General features: G+C 32.2%; 1 long non-coding RNA gene across 1 annotated transcript; it reads right to left on the minus strand.

The window, feature by feature from the left end:
• Positions 1 to 254: 254 nt before the first annotated feature.
• On the minus strand, positions 255 to 2165 carry LOC143072296 (uncharacterized). Its single transcript, XR_012977125.1, has 3 exons — positions 1982 to 2165; positions 1371 to 1551; positions 255 to 381 (listed from the first exon to the last, which is right to left on the minus strand). It is a non-coding gene; the product is annotated as an uncharacterized LOC143072296 (long non-coding RNA).
• Positions 2166 to 15472: the final 13307 nt, after the last annotated feature.

The raw sequence follows: 15472 nt of genomic DNA on the forward strand, positions 1-15472 counted from the left end.
CGGTCATGGATGAATAATACACATGTTTACATCTTTCGATGTTTATAGTATATATATATTACTTCTTAATAGTGAATTGCTTCTCCTACAAATATGGCTTTCTAGTCCATGGAGAGTTTAATGAAAACAGAAATTCCATCGTTTACAATGCGGCAAGTATTTCATTTAAATGTCAATCTTTCTACTCCATTATAAAATTACAAATAGCGTTTATGCTTAGTTCTAGTTGGTTAAATACTTACTGGTAAAACGGACGTCCATTTAAGATTGTTTTCTCTCCCAAAAACACACTTTGGACAAAGACTGTAAAAAGGTTAAGGCAATAGGTATCGAGTAACAAAGAATCAGCTCTATTAAAGCATTAGATTTTTGAACGTCCTCCTTTAAAAAAGTTTTAATATAATTATTCATATACATGTATGTAAGATATAATTGTGTGTAATGAATTATACAAAACAAATATGCATCAAAAACACGAAAAAGACGAAATAAATACATAAAATATTTTTGTTACATTTTAGTTTTTTGTGGCATTCTGTAAGAATAATCCACAGGGATTCGCACAGAGTTAATCATGATGTTTTTATCATTTAAACATCTATTGAAACTTTAGCATTTTCAATCTATCACTGTTGTCTTTTTTGTGTCAAAGCTAATCCTCCGCCTCTTCTTTAAACCGTTTTGCTATCATGCTTTGGTACATAACAAAAGCAATTTACAATTTAACATAGTTTATTGTGTTTGTGTTTTTCAAATATTTTATTTCTAAACATTTTGGCAAATTAAAGTCATATAAAACTTCAAATTAAAAAAAAAATCATGCATATGTTTTTTATAACAAAATGGATAGTTTCCATTATTAAACTTATGTACATATACTTTTTTCTGAAGAATTCTTTCATTTGTCCACATTTAGAAGAAGTTTACTCTTTTTAATTGCTTGCTTCCCGGAAGCAATTCGCCGACATATTTTTTCCGTATGAAAAGTGACCTTAGCGTGACCCTCCTCGTAAACATTCGGTGATCGCAATACGCATGGATCTGTCACTGAAATAAACTATTATCTTATTGTACACATATATGTGCTTTTTTGTTAATTGTTTACTATAAGGTGACAATCGGTTAACTTCGGAGTCAAAACACGGCATTCAATGAGCTGCCATATTTGTTAAATCATATCAGACAGAGAGAAAAAAAATGACGATTATACGATATTTTTGCGTTAAAAATGATAAAATCGCGCACAGAAGTATGAGTTTATGATATATACCTGCATTGGTTCAAGAAATGGATAAACATTATTTTTCACCAGTCACTCGTTTCATATGACTTTAAATTTGTATGGGTCAACAATAATAATTATTCAGTACCTTTTCTGTTTTTAACTGTGATGCAAGGAGCAGCGGGATTAAAATTGAAGTAACACCTTTTACTGTGATTCCAACTACCAATCCAATACCCATACAAAACCGACAGAACTTTAAGCAATATTTTTCTACATCTTCACAGCCTTCGTCATCTCTTTCTACATTTCTAAATGCATTCCATGCCCTAGAAAGTAAACCATACTGATCATCTGGATTTTTTTCTCTTATAGAAATCCATTCATTTAAAGAAATTTTAATTTGTTCAAATTTGATAAATTCTACTACCGTCAGTCATATCATCTCTAAATCTTAAGTAGTCACAAATTTCAAATCACAATTATCCACAAAGGTATAGTGTAAATGAAGTGTTTACAGTTTGGGGAATTTGAAAACTTATTAACTGGTTTTATTATTTTGATTTTGGTAGGCAATAATGTCGTACGTATTGATTGTTTTGTTTTATACCAAATTTTAGTCAACATATTTCGATAAATTGCACACATGCATAGAGTTATTTCCCGCTTACAAGTATGTATCACTTCAATATTATATAGTTTTCGGACTTTGTTTTTACTCAGTTATGTTTATTAAACTGAAATATTTAGCAATCCTACCTTCTCTTATGTTGATGTCTTCTATTTTGGTTTTCTACAGATCTATACGATGGAGGAACACTATTCTCAGATTGTGTTTCTGATGTAAAGTCTTGAACCGTAGCATTTGGAATATAATCAGTCATCGTGCTGTTATTATAATTCTAAATATGCCAAGATAATCTTTAGGTGACTCTTGTTTCTTCTCTTTCACTTTCCTGTTTTGTTTTTTTTTCACCTCTATTTCTGTAAATAATATAAACAGTACAATGAGTTTTTAAATAAAATTAGGGTTTATGGATATGGTATGAGTGCCAATGAGACAACTCTCCATCCAAGTCACAATTATAGGAAGATGTGGTATGAGTGCCAATGAGACAACTCTCCATCCAAGTCACAATTATAAAAGTAAACTATTATAGGTCAAGGTACGGTCTTCAACACGGAGCCTAGGCTCACACCGAACAGCAAGCTATAAAGGGCCCCAACGAATACTAGTGTAAAAACATTCAAACGGGAAAACCAACGTCTAATCTATATGAAAAACGAGAAACGAAAAACACTAAGGAACCACATAAACAAGACGACAAACACTGAACATCCGATTCCTGACTTAGGACAGGTGCGAACAATTGCAGCGGGATTAAACTTTTTAATGGTACCAAACCTTCTCCCTTTTCTGAAACAATAGTATAACATCACAACATAGAAAGACACACTATAAAGTATCAATTGAAATGACTTAGCTCATTCAAAGTCGTAGTTTCACACATTAATACACAATGAAAGAATAAATTTGATCTGTGATACAATGTAAATACATATAGTTAATATTTGTCGTAACGAATGCAATGTCAACAAATAACCTACTATCGACTATACGTTTCTTATGTCATTCAACCCTCCATACTAAACTCAAATCTTCATGTAGAGTCTTTAAATTGAGTGAAGTGTATATGAAACATGAAAAATGTTTGGACTCGGTGGTATTTAATATCTGGCACTGTGACGTAAGGTCAATAGACAGAGAAAAGGTAGGTTTCTGCTTAATTGTTATTTATTTTTATGATATCGAAGAATATATATACATATACAACTATTTTTTATAGTGAGATGTGATATTTTCTAAAACCGTTCTAGATTAACGGAGAAAGAAGCACAAATGCACGTCAAAATTACTAATTGAGTGAACCTGGCCTCGTAATTGTCTAATTTCTCGTTCAATTGTTCCAATTGTACGGAAAGAAAGGTACGAAAAGAAAGATACTAACATGGAGATTGCAAAACTAGTCACTTTGATTACCTCAATACTTGTAATTCTGTGTATGGAAGGACAGAAATTGGTCATGTCAAAATGGAACTGGGCGGTTTTGTTAATATTGTTTACTATACAATCACTCGGTTTTGTCTATGTATATTACCAAGGTTTTTTTTAAGTCAACAATTTATGAACTTTTACCACGGATCTTAACATTGTCTATCGAACCAATTCCAATATATATGTTATTGTAAAATAAATGTGTTAAAATTTATTTTAAACGGGCACTTTTCGAAATCGGTAATCTACATTTTCCGAATGCTAACCGTATCAATTGCACTTTTCTTCGAACTAAGTTTAAATGGCATATACATACTTAATACTAGTAGCATGCATAAATCGTCATGTGGCCATACGAGCAATAATATAGAAAAGATGTCATAGGATGATGGGCAATGAACATATGGCAGATAAAAAAAACATCGGGAGGCCTGTGTGCGAAATATGTTGCAGTTTAACATTATAACTTATGACATATGAAGCTTATACAATTAGTTCAAGCCGCCACGAATTTGCATCCCTTGGTGTCGCATTCTGGCTGTTAAATATCAATATAAATTTTTATAATAAACATAATAATCCAACTCAAACACATTCGATTTCGCAGGTGTCTCTGTTATTCTTATTTCTTATAAAATTTAAAATTGGTATACGATTTCGTTATATATCATCATTGCGTAAAGGTCGCACTGTCACGACCTTGCCAAAATATAATTGATTTTAAAAGCACGAAAGTTTTAATTCTTTTCTCCCAATAAACATTCATTTTCTATGGCAATAATGCATGCATATACATTTGTCTTATTATCATCCTTAATAATATTTATTTTAAACGATCATAGGAAAGAGAGATTACCCCGTAGTGTTATTGGATTACTTATAAAGTTAACCATCCTATTGTGCAAGAAAATCACAAATCAAATGTGCGTGCTTCAATTTTTCAGACCGTTAACTTTAGTTTCAAGTTTACACAGTTACATAATTCATAAAAAAAAAGACGTATAGAGATCTTGAACCTCAATATATGTTATAACCTTAATTTCTTTCTACTTAGCAGCTAAAACAAATTTTTGAATGCAAAACTAAATTATAATTATTTTTGTTCTAACAAATCAGGAATTCAAGTGTTTACAGATTCAAATAAATAATAAGTTGTCCTCTGAAAGAACTCGTTTTCCAACGAGCCACCAAACACCTTTTTAACGCTGAAGTGAAATTATGTAATGCGATTATGATTTTTTTTCTTTGACAAAACCGGGCTATGCATTGTGTAATTTAGGACAAAGTCGGGTGGTAGACATTGACAAAACTGGCCAGTTCCATTTTGACATGACCAATTCTTTTCGTTCTATGGATAGAAATACAAGTAATGAGGTGCTCAAAGTGATCGCCATGTCAGTATCTTTCTTTTCGTACCGTTCTTTCCGTACAATGTGAACAAATAAACGAGAAATTAAACAAATTCGACGCAAGGTTCACTCAATTCGTCAGTTTGACATGCATTTTTACTTATTTTTCCGTTAATCTAGAACGGTTGTGGAAAATATTACATCTCGAAAGAGAAAATAGTTGTATACACATATATATATATTATTCAATATCATTAAAAAAAAAAGGAGACACCTACCTTTTCTCTGTCTATTGGTGTTCCGTCACCATGCCGGATGTAAGACACCATTGAGTTCAATTTTTTGCCGGTGTAGTTTAGACACAGTGATGATACTATGATGAGGGCCAATTTGATTAGCAATGTTCCTTCTTAAGTAACTTTGTGAAACATGGCTACACAATTTAATTATGTTTTCAATGGTTTTTAAACTTAGATTATCATCTCACAGTTTCGTTAGACTTTTATCTCCGTTTAAAATGTTTATCTATGGAATGAAGTGCGATATATCGATAATCTGAACTTTTAATCGTAAGTTTAACTTATAATTATTAGTTTATTTAAGCATTATATATCGCAATAAAAGACAGAAAACTATTTGTTTAATTTATACTGTTTGCCTTTATTTAACATTTATTATCATTCCCTACCACAATTTCATATCCATTGGTGCAATCTGTGACATTATCCGAAATAATGGTCATTTAACAATTGTAATGTGAATTGTATGAATACAGACTTAAACGTACGCGTAAAATACATTTGAAACAGCCAACATATAATCATTGGTCAAGTTTTAAGATCTGATCAATGATGTTTATATTAGGAATATCTTTATTTTACAACTCAATGCGCCGTTTTCATAATGTTGAAAGCTCTACGATCTATGTGAGCTAAAAGAGGGACGAAAGATACCAAAGAGAGAGTCAAACTCATAAATCTAAAATAAACTAACAACGCCATGGCTAAAAATGAAAAGACAAACAGATAAACAATAGTACACATGACAAAACATAGAAAACTAAAGAATAAACAACACGAACCCCACCCAAAACTAGGGGTGATCTCAGGTGCTCCGGAAGGTTAAGCAGATCCTGCTCCACATGAGACACCCGTCGTGTTGCTTATGTGATAACAAATCCAGTAAATAGTCTAATACGGTAGGTCACATTCATGAAAGGGCAGGGGATTGTAGTTACGACGTAAGGAACATATCCGATATCATTTGGGAAACGGTTATTCCATAACGGTCAACCAACTCGTGATAGCGTCCGTAAAATTTACGAAGGGATGATTTCAACTTAAGCTTCACCGTTTGGAACTCTTGGTTTAATAGCTTCCTTGTGAGTAGCAACCCTCTATCAATAAAATCATGATAGGAAATACAAGCAAGGGCATATCGTATCAATTGGGAGATATATACCCCGTATGCAGGTGCTGCTGGAATGTTGCTACTTCGAAATGAAATATTTTGAAAAACATCCGGTAATGTTTGATATTTTCCCACATAACAGTGTTTCTGAGACGTGTCGTTAAGCATAACGTTTCGTCGATACACATGACAGACTAAAATAAATCAAAGAATTTAATCAACTGAGAGAATATTTTTTGAATGACTAAAAAACAAAAATGTCTGCAAATGCTTTGAAATGATGGACAACACAATATGAAATTATGAAATGTATTCGTCCCCTTCCAAATCATATTCTCTGATTATTATCATATATAAATATTTAATTCTATATCATTGATATTGTTTACAAAATGAGGAAAATTATGTATTTTTCAATCAGTAAAACATATTTCAAGGGACAAAAATAGTTAAATTATAATATATTCCCTACCATATTTTCGCGTGCACATCCATGTGATTCGTATGCATCTTTGTTTAGTTTTTTTTTTAAATATAAGGCAATATATAATGCTAGTCCCAAAATTCCCAGCTAATCCTTCTAGGAAGATTTGTTTATTGGAAAAAGTTTAAATATAGGTACAATTAAAACCTAAGTTTAAACAATATTTCTAGATGGTTACGATAACAAAGTCTTTCATCCTTTATCACATGACAAATCATTGCATTCTTCAATTCTTCAATAGAATAAAAGTTTTTTTCACACAGCTAAAAATACTTTGTTGCAATCTTGAAGATTACTGCTGGTATCATTTTAGAACTAACATGAACCAAGTGGTTAAATGTCTAAAAAGTAGCATCACCTTTGTGAAAAGAGTTTTATTAAATTTACTAATATGTCTAAAAATATATAAAAATTACAAGCGTTTCATCAAAATATTATTGTCAGAATTGACGTAAGATTAAAACTTTCTAACATAATATATTACGGCAACTGTAGTTCAACTTAGGCAATATACTTCGTCATAAATTAGTTCAACCGAAAATACCAACTTATTTCAAAGATCAGTCTGTACCAATCATTTCTTATACCTATACCAAACTTATTGCAACTAAAATTTTCAATTACAAACACGTTTTGCAGGATCTCAATATTGACGAATTCAAGTCTAAACCTACCGATTGCACTTGTGCTAGTTCCAAATTCACATATAATCCAGCTGGCAACGTTATTATTGGTGACCTCAACATTGTAATTAACACTTCCCTGCGAAATGTGTTATCGAAAGGTCCGAAATATCATGAGCCTACATCCATCAATTGGAAATACAGCTTTAAAATTTTGAGAAATCCATCGAGGATTATACCAGGCAATGGGCTTAGCGAGAGAAGGAAGACGTAGACACTATTTCCGAATAGATTAAGGCGGTGATGCCGTTGATACAGAATTAAGGAACTGAAAGGGTCTATCAATGCCCATGCTTCGTAAATCTTTATAGACCAGAAAGGTTGCAAAACACTTATCCATGACAAATATGGTGTTGTCCCCGCAGATAAAGCCCCAAACAACATCGTTTTTGTGAAGAAAAAACTCATTGTTGTACATTAACTGCTTGGTAAACGAATAAGGTATTGACACTTCACTTGGAAACTCAACATATACCCTCACGACACTTACAACAGAGAAAATCCTGGATAATCATAGGTCTGTTATATGTACTTTTGGAATTTCAACCAAAGATGAAGAACGGGAACTTCCATCACTGTATTGGATACCTAAACTACATAAGTGTCCTTACAAACAACAGTATATTGCTGGGTCTTCCAAGTGCTCCACGTAACCTCTTTCAAAATTATTAACATCTATTGTATCAGCTATCAAAGACAGGCTTCAAAGTTATTGTGAAACTGCCTATTCTAGAGATGGCGTGAATCAGATGTGGATACTGAAAAATTCCAAAGGTCTTTTAGAATACATACAATCTAACTCTCTTTTATCTTGCAATAGCATTAAAAGTTTTGACTTTTCTACACTTTACACAAGTATTCCACATTCCAAACTAAATTGAAAGAGTTAGTATTGATTTAATTAATAAAAAAAGAATGGCCAACGTAGATACAAGTATATTGTGTTAGGAAGGGATAAATCTTACTTTGTAAAGAATCACTCTGACAAAATATTCTCTGAAACTGTCATTATCAAGATGCTTGATTTTTTTATTGATGACATACTTGTTACGTTCAGAGGACGTGTTTTTCAACAGACTGTCGAAATTCCAATGGGAACCAATTGTGCCCCTCTTCTTGTCCACTTGTTTCTTTATTGATATGAGGCTGACTTCATACAGGAACTTCTTAGGAAGAAAGATAAGAAGTTATCAATATCCTTTAACTCTACTTTCCGCTATATAGATGGAATTCTTTCACTGAATAATTTTGGTGACTATGTTGAACGCATCTATCCCATCGAACTATAGACAAATGATACAACAGATACAGTTAAGTAGCCCTCATACCTTAACTTACATCTAGAAATTGACAATGAGGGTCATTTGAAAGCAAAACTTTACGACAAAAGAGATGATTTCAGCTTTCCAATTGTGAACTTTCCAATTCTAAGTAGCAACATTCCAGCAGCACTTGCATACGGGGTATATATCATGATTTTCTTGATAGAGGGTTGCTGCTCACAAGAAGCTATTAAATCAGGAGTTCTAAATGGTAAAATCGAATCATCTCTTCTAAAATTTTACGGACGCCATCACGAGTTGTTTGATCGTTATGGAATAACCATTTCACAAATGATATCGGATACGTTCCTTACATCTTTACTACAGTCCCCATCCCTTTCATAAATGTGACCTACCGAAGTATACTATTTACCGAATTTGTTATAACATAAGCAACACGACGGGTGCCAGGATCTGTTACCCTTCCAGAGCACCTGAGATCACCCCTTTTTTCTTTGGGGTGGGGTTTGGGGATGCTTATTCTTTAGTTTTCTATGTTGTGTCATGTGTTCTATTGTTTGTCTGTTTGTCTTCTTTCATTTTTTAGCCAGGCGTTGTCAGTTTATTTTCGATTTATGAGTTTGACTGGTATCAATTTATTATAAGATAAAAAAAAATATTTCTACTTGGATGGAGAGTTTTCTCATTGGCACGCATACTACATCTTCTTATATCTAATTAGTTTCTTGTTTTACAGTTATCATTTCGGACCTTGAATAGATGACTAGGCGTACGGTGTGTGTTCAATGACGAAGGCTGTATGATGACTTCTAGTTGTTAACTTGTATTTGATCTGGTCCTTTATGCAGAATTGTCTTATTGGCAATCATACAACTTGAAACTAATCCAATTTAAAGAGGTGTTAGTAAGAACCATGATTACTTCCTTGTGAAACAGTTATCAAAAGTCTTTAACCAATTTAAATTGGCTGATGTCGATGCATACAATGGAATATGACTTCCCTCGCTTACAAAAGAAAAAGTCTTATAAAAATGTTAAAAAAAAACATCTATTTAAAAAAACGATTCAATATTTTTTATTTCATTTTAAAACGAAAATAATTTACACGTTTGTTGCGTTTAATTCACATTTTGAAGTTTTAATGTCTTAATAACTTGACATGAAACTTGTTTCTGTGTTGAATTTTCTTGAATTGATTTCAGAAATTTGAGATTACAAAAATACAAATTTATTCTTTAAAACTAATAATTTGACGTTGACTTTATTCATTGTTTATTATTAGAAATGGAATTAGATTAGGTTTTCTTTGTTAATTTGTCTTTAATTTAATTCAAATTTTGTTATACTTGTAGGAGAAATAATAACTGTTCAGTTGTCGCAATGCTCCCCTTAAAGCCTTTTCATATCTATATAAGGATTATATTTAAAAAACGCTAGACAAGTGTAAATAACTATCATTTTTTAACACTTTTGTTAAATATCACACCATTCCTTTATACGTGACCAATGACCCAAAAGTTAAGTGATGACATTTAAAGGGGCACTAGCTACGAGATATATAAAAAATCTAAAGTTTGATTTTTTTTTCTGTTCAATCAATAATGAAAGTGAAATAACAATTCGCTTTTTGAACTCAGCATAAGTATTGTAAATGCAATTCAAAATTAAATTGTATCTCTGCGACTGTCAAACTGCCGTACTTTTATTCCGTTTAGCTTCAGATTGTTTCTGATCATTAAAAGATAAAACTCGGTCTGCCATTATATTGCATAATTATGTCGTAAACACTATAACAATTTCTGTAGTTTTCCGCTGATATAATAAAACCTGATGTAATTTCACCATGTTTACATATATCTAGTATGCAATGTGTATAATTGATTTTTATCTTTAAACAAAAAGATAAATACTTGTTTTGTTACCAAATTAAATAATGGAAATTCCAGAAAAAAAAATGTGGTATGTTAATACGTTCTTCAAAGAAAAGAAAAATAGACATAACTTTATGTCATTTTTTTCTTTTCTTTGAGGAACTTTATTATGAGAAAGAAGTCTGGACGTAAGTTTAAAGGAAGACCCAACTGACTTAAAAAGGGGATAATGGGTCCGTGTATATCTGCGTCCAATCGTTTTTCGTTTTGAAATATCAAAAACAAAAAACAAAAAACGAAAGTGTTTTCATTTTTCGTTTTTGATTTCATAAAAACCAAAATGAAAAACGAAAGTGTTTTCATTTTTCGTTTTTGATTTCTTAAAAACTAAAACGAAAAACGAAAGTGTTTTCATTTTTCGTTTTTGATTTCTTAAAAACCAAAATGAAAAACAAAAGTGTTTTCGTTTTTCGTTTTTGATTTCACAAACAAAAAACGAAAAACAAAAGTATTTTCATTTTTCATTTTTTATTTCTCAAAAACTAAAATCGAAAAATGAAAGTGTTTTCATTTTTCATTTTTGATTTCACAAAAACAAAAAACGAAAAACGAAAGTGTATTTATGTTATCTTTCCAACACAGTTTAATTGTTATTCAAAAAATGACAATGTTGTCATTTGTCATTCATTTAAAGGTCGTTAAAGTATACATGCACAGCGGTTGTCAGATCAATACTACTTTAATCGAAGATAATGTCGACGGATGCAAAAGTCTTTATCAATCTAAACAATAAGGGTGCGTGATCTTTAATTTTAAGTTTGGAGAGGTTAATCTAAGATGATAATACTGTAGCGTAACTAGCCTCTTTTACAAATAAAGCAAACTATATATTGTTGGCGAGGGAAGGGCTCAAGGACTCCAGAAGAACTGGAAAAAATGATACAAAATCTTTCAGACCCTTTCTTAATCTAAAGCGCAAGTTTTAATTTATCTATTTTATTATGTTCTGGTCTCGGAGCAAAATATATAGATACAGTGTAAGACTTTTAGTATTGACATGTATGAACAATATCAAAAGACATATGTAGGATGATGAAAAAAATAATGTAATCCACAAAGTCAAGTGTGTGGCTATTGTTAGTTTGGATTGGAAATTTTCTCACCGGAACGGTGATCGAACCAGGAACTTACGTTTTTGTATAGTCCGATGCACTAACCTATGTTACTTTTGTATAATGAGGATCAATGGTCTAGTTCCTCGTTGAAGACCCTCCAGCTCCTTTCAAGATGAAGAACAGGCATAAAAGCCCTGTTCATTAATAATTTGTATTTTTTCTATATATTGTGTGCGATTTTGTCCCGTGTACATTTACTCCACATCTCTTTATTTTCTATTTCGGACCTGGACACGGCTCAATGCTAGTTTAGACCTCCAATGTTAAAGGTCATATGTTTTCTTTAAAATTATTTGATGCCGTGGGATTGGGATTTGTATTTACAGCAAAGATGGCCAGTTTTGTGTTCTGTAATATACTGTAACAGTTTAATTTTACTTGTCCGGTACTTCTCAAAACATCTTCCGAACAATATCTGGACGTCGGTGTCGTGGGCATGTACAATTGCTAAACCACACATAAACGTTCTTTAGTCTTCGTAGATCTATTCCAACTTGAAGTCTTTTTGAGTCTACGACAAGCAGAATATGATATTTTATACCATTAAATATTGAAGCCATAGTCATGAAGATCGATTACTTGATTGGTGTTCCGTTAACGTAGCCGCAGAACAAAAACGCGAGAGCTACTTTTGAATATTTCTACAATTTTAAGTAGTTCTCCACTCACAAACACAATAATATTTTCAACATTTATTAAAATATTTTTTTTTACACTTTTTAACTTTTATGTTGTTTTAAAATATCAATTTGACTTGAATTTGGGATCCCGCTAACATGTTTAACCCCGTCACATTCAAAATTTATGTGCCTGTCCTAATTCTGGAGCCTGTAATTCAGTGGTTGTCGTTTGTTTATGTGTTACATTTTTGTTTTTCGTTCAATTTTTGTGCATAAATTAGACCTATAGTTGATAATTTCTGTGTTATGTTGGTCTCTTGTGGAGAGTTGTCTCAATGACAATCATACCACATCTTCTTTTTTTATATTTATATGAGTATATTAAATAAACATGTATATACCAAGCTAAGTCAGTTTATATCTTGTTTTTCGTCTGAATATACAAAAGGCGAGGAGAGCTACTTTGATAGATCAGGTTGACTGATAAGCTGTCTATATAAAGTAATGGGACAATACATGGCATGAAGACATCACCAAATCACCGTATGCAATACTCAAAAAGACATCCAGAGCTTACCATATAGTCATCAACTACCGACCAACAGGCCGTGAGCTTTGGTTGGCTCTTAACTCAAATCCAAGAGCACAGCAAATGTCAAAATATTCTATTCAAACTGGATGACCTGGGAGAAAAACATTGAAATTTCCAAAGAAACACAAACCCCTCAACTTTTAATAAGGAGATTTGGTATTAATGCAAATGAGTCAACTATCCAACAAAGTTCAAATGTAGTGGATGTAAGCAATTATATATAGGCAACCATATAATCTTCAACAATGAGAAAAATCATACGGTATTGTCGGCTACAATAGTCCATGAATTGAAAAATATGAAACAGTTCAATTGAGAAAAATAACAGCCTATTTTAAAACAACATGAATTACGAAAAACACATATAAAAGACATCAACAAACGAAAACCGTTGAACTACATGCTCCTGAGTTGGAGCATGCACATGCAATATATTGTGGCGTTTAACATGCTTGTAAACAGCCGGGACAGTTTTGTTACAGCACAGCATAAGAACAAACTATACAAATCAGTGGAAAAGGGCTTAACGTATGAGATCGATACAAATGTGACAGCGATATTTTCCGCTTTGTTTATTTCGTGGACATTCAAACTTTATCTAAAAGCAAGATACTATTGTTCTCAAAATTGTCAGCTTACATGTTAAGAAGTTAATCCATTTTAATCCTATCATTGTCTATTTCTTGTTATCGTATATATGTTTTTAATTGTATTATTCGTTTATAGCATTACGTGACAAATTTCATTAGTACATGTAGTTATGATTAAGTAAGATTACGTAATTCATTTTATATTGTTTCTATGTAAATGGTCAGTTGGATACCAGCGGTCAAGCTGTACGGACGCCGTGCATTTACAGTGACATTCATTGTGTTTAGTATAGAACATTTATTGGAATTACCATTTGTTGTATCTTTCCGGAATATTTACCGTTGAACTTTTTTTGTAGTTAATGTTTTGCACTATTGAAGAAGTTATATATAAACGATCGTAGAGCTTAACTAAGTTTTGTTAACTTTATCCAGTGACTTTCCCCCCGAATTCTTAATATAACAGGAACGACGAAAACCCCTGTTATAAATTGTTGGAGGTACCCGGGACAGTTTGCTTAGTTTCAAACTTATTAGACAAACTGTACACAAGATCATACCTACGCTCTACCACTGTACAATGGATTACAAATTGAAACAAAGATTAAATAGGTGGTGTCCACCTGATCTTCGGAAGGACTACAATATGAACAATCAGCCATGTTTCGTAGAAAACGGTAATTATCCAATACGCTCGGATTTTCATCGTGTCACCAACTCAAATATCGATAAAACAGTGAGATGTTTCCGCTGTGGACAAACAGGACATTTTTATAAACAATGTGCAGAAATTAGAATAAAATCAAAGAAAAAGCTAAACAGAGATTTTGAAAGACTTTCCTTATTTATTCAACGTAAAACGTGTGAAAAATTTCCTTTCTTCAATTTGGACGATGCAGAATTTCGTAAAGCAACACGGGCAAATTCAATACGTTTCCAGGTAAATTTACTTCAAACGAGTCAAACCCAAATTTTGAAAGAAAAAGTGAAACTGGAATCAGTTGTTGATTTGATAAAAGAACAATTGAAAGAAAATAGGAAATCGCTCAGACAGGAAATCGAGTTTCTTAAGCAAGAGAACAAGACATTAAAAACCAAACTTCAGAAATCCGTTTCTAACAACAAAAATTCGCAGGAAGAAGTTGATTTTTTGCACGATGAAAATAATGTATTATCTGTTATAGTTCGGGATCTTAAAGATCAATTAGCAGATTTGGAAGAAAAAGAAATTCTAAACAAGACGTCAATAGAATGTTTGGCTGCTCGTTGCTTAAAATTAGAAACGGAAAATAACGCTTTAAGACATAAGTCTTGTGACTGCAAAATTTCAAGTCCATCGATGTCAAGGCCGATACAAAACAAAGCACAAAATGTTAACAACGATCCATCCCGTGGAAGAAACCCATCCCGTGGAAGAAGAAGACAGTATTTTTATTTTTTGTTAACTTTATCCAGTGACTTTCCCCCCGAATTCTTAATATAACAGGAACGACGAAAACCCCTGTTATACAAAACAGAAGGAAAAAAAGGTCTAACAAAGACACATACCGAATGTGGCAGGGTATTTTTACCTCGTTTTCAAACAATCAAAGTACTGAAGTACTGAACATGGAATGACTGCAAGTTCTTTTGGATTGTCACAAGCACTTGTCTCAGAAAAAAAATCACATCTCTATACTTGAAAGTGAAGTTAATGTACAGATATATTTTTTTGAAACTCAGTACACATACTATATCATATGATCTTTTTAATTTCAATGCCAAATATAGCGTTCTGACCCTCAATTCCACGGTCCACTAGACATGAAAAATGATAGTGCGAGTGGGGCATTTATGTGGTATGGACACATTCTTATTCAAATCCTTTATTAAAGAAGTCAGTAAATTTACTACAGATAACACTACATTTGTAAATTAGACGAACTAATCTAATCAAAATGTATATCTCTGATTTCGTAATACTTATGTGTATGAGAAAATTAATATATATATTAATTTTGATAAGATTGTTGAACGAACACGTTCAATCTTAGGATTTTATTCTTGTCAATTTTTCCGACCGAGCAGAGCGAGTCGAAAACAATTAAATAGACGTCTTTCAAGCCAAAGTTAATATGTTTGCTATACACACATATGA

Source organism: Mytilus galloprovincialis, chromosome 4 (assembly GCF_965363235.1).
Source record: "Mytilus galloprovincialis chromosome 4, xbMytGall1.hap1.1, whole genome shotgun sequence".
NCBI lineage: Eukaryota > Metazoa > Mollusca > Bivalvia > Mytilida > Mytilidae > Mytilus > Mytilus galloprovincialis.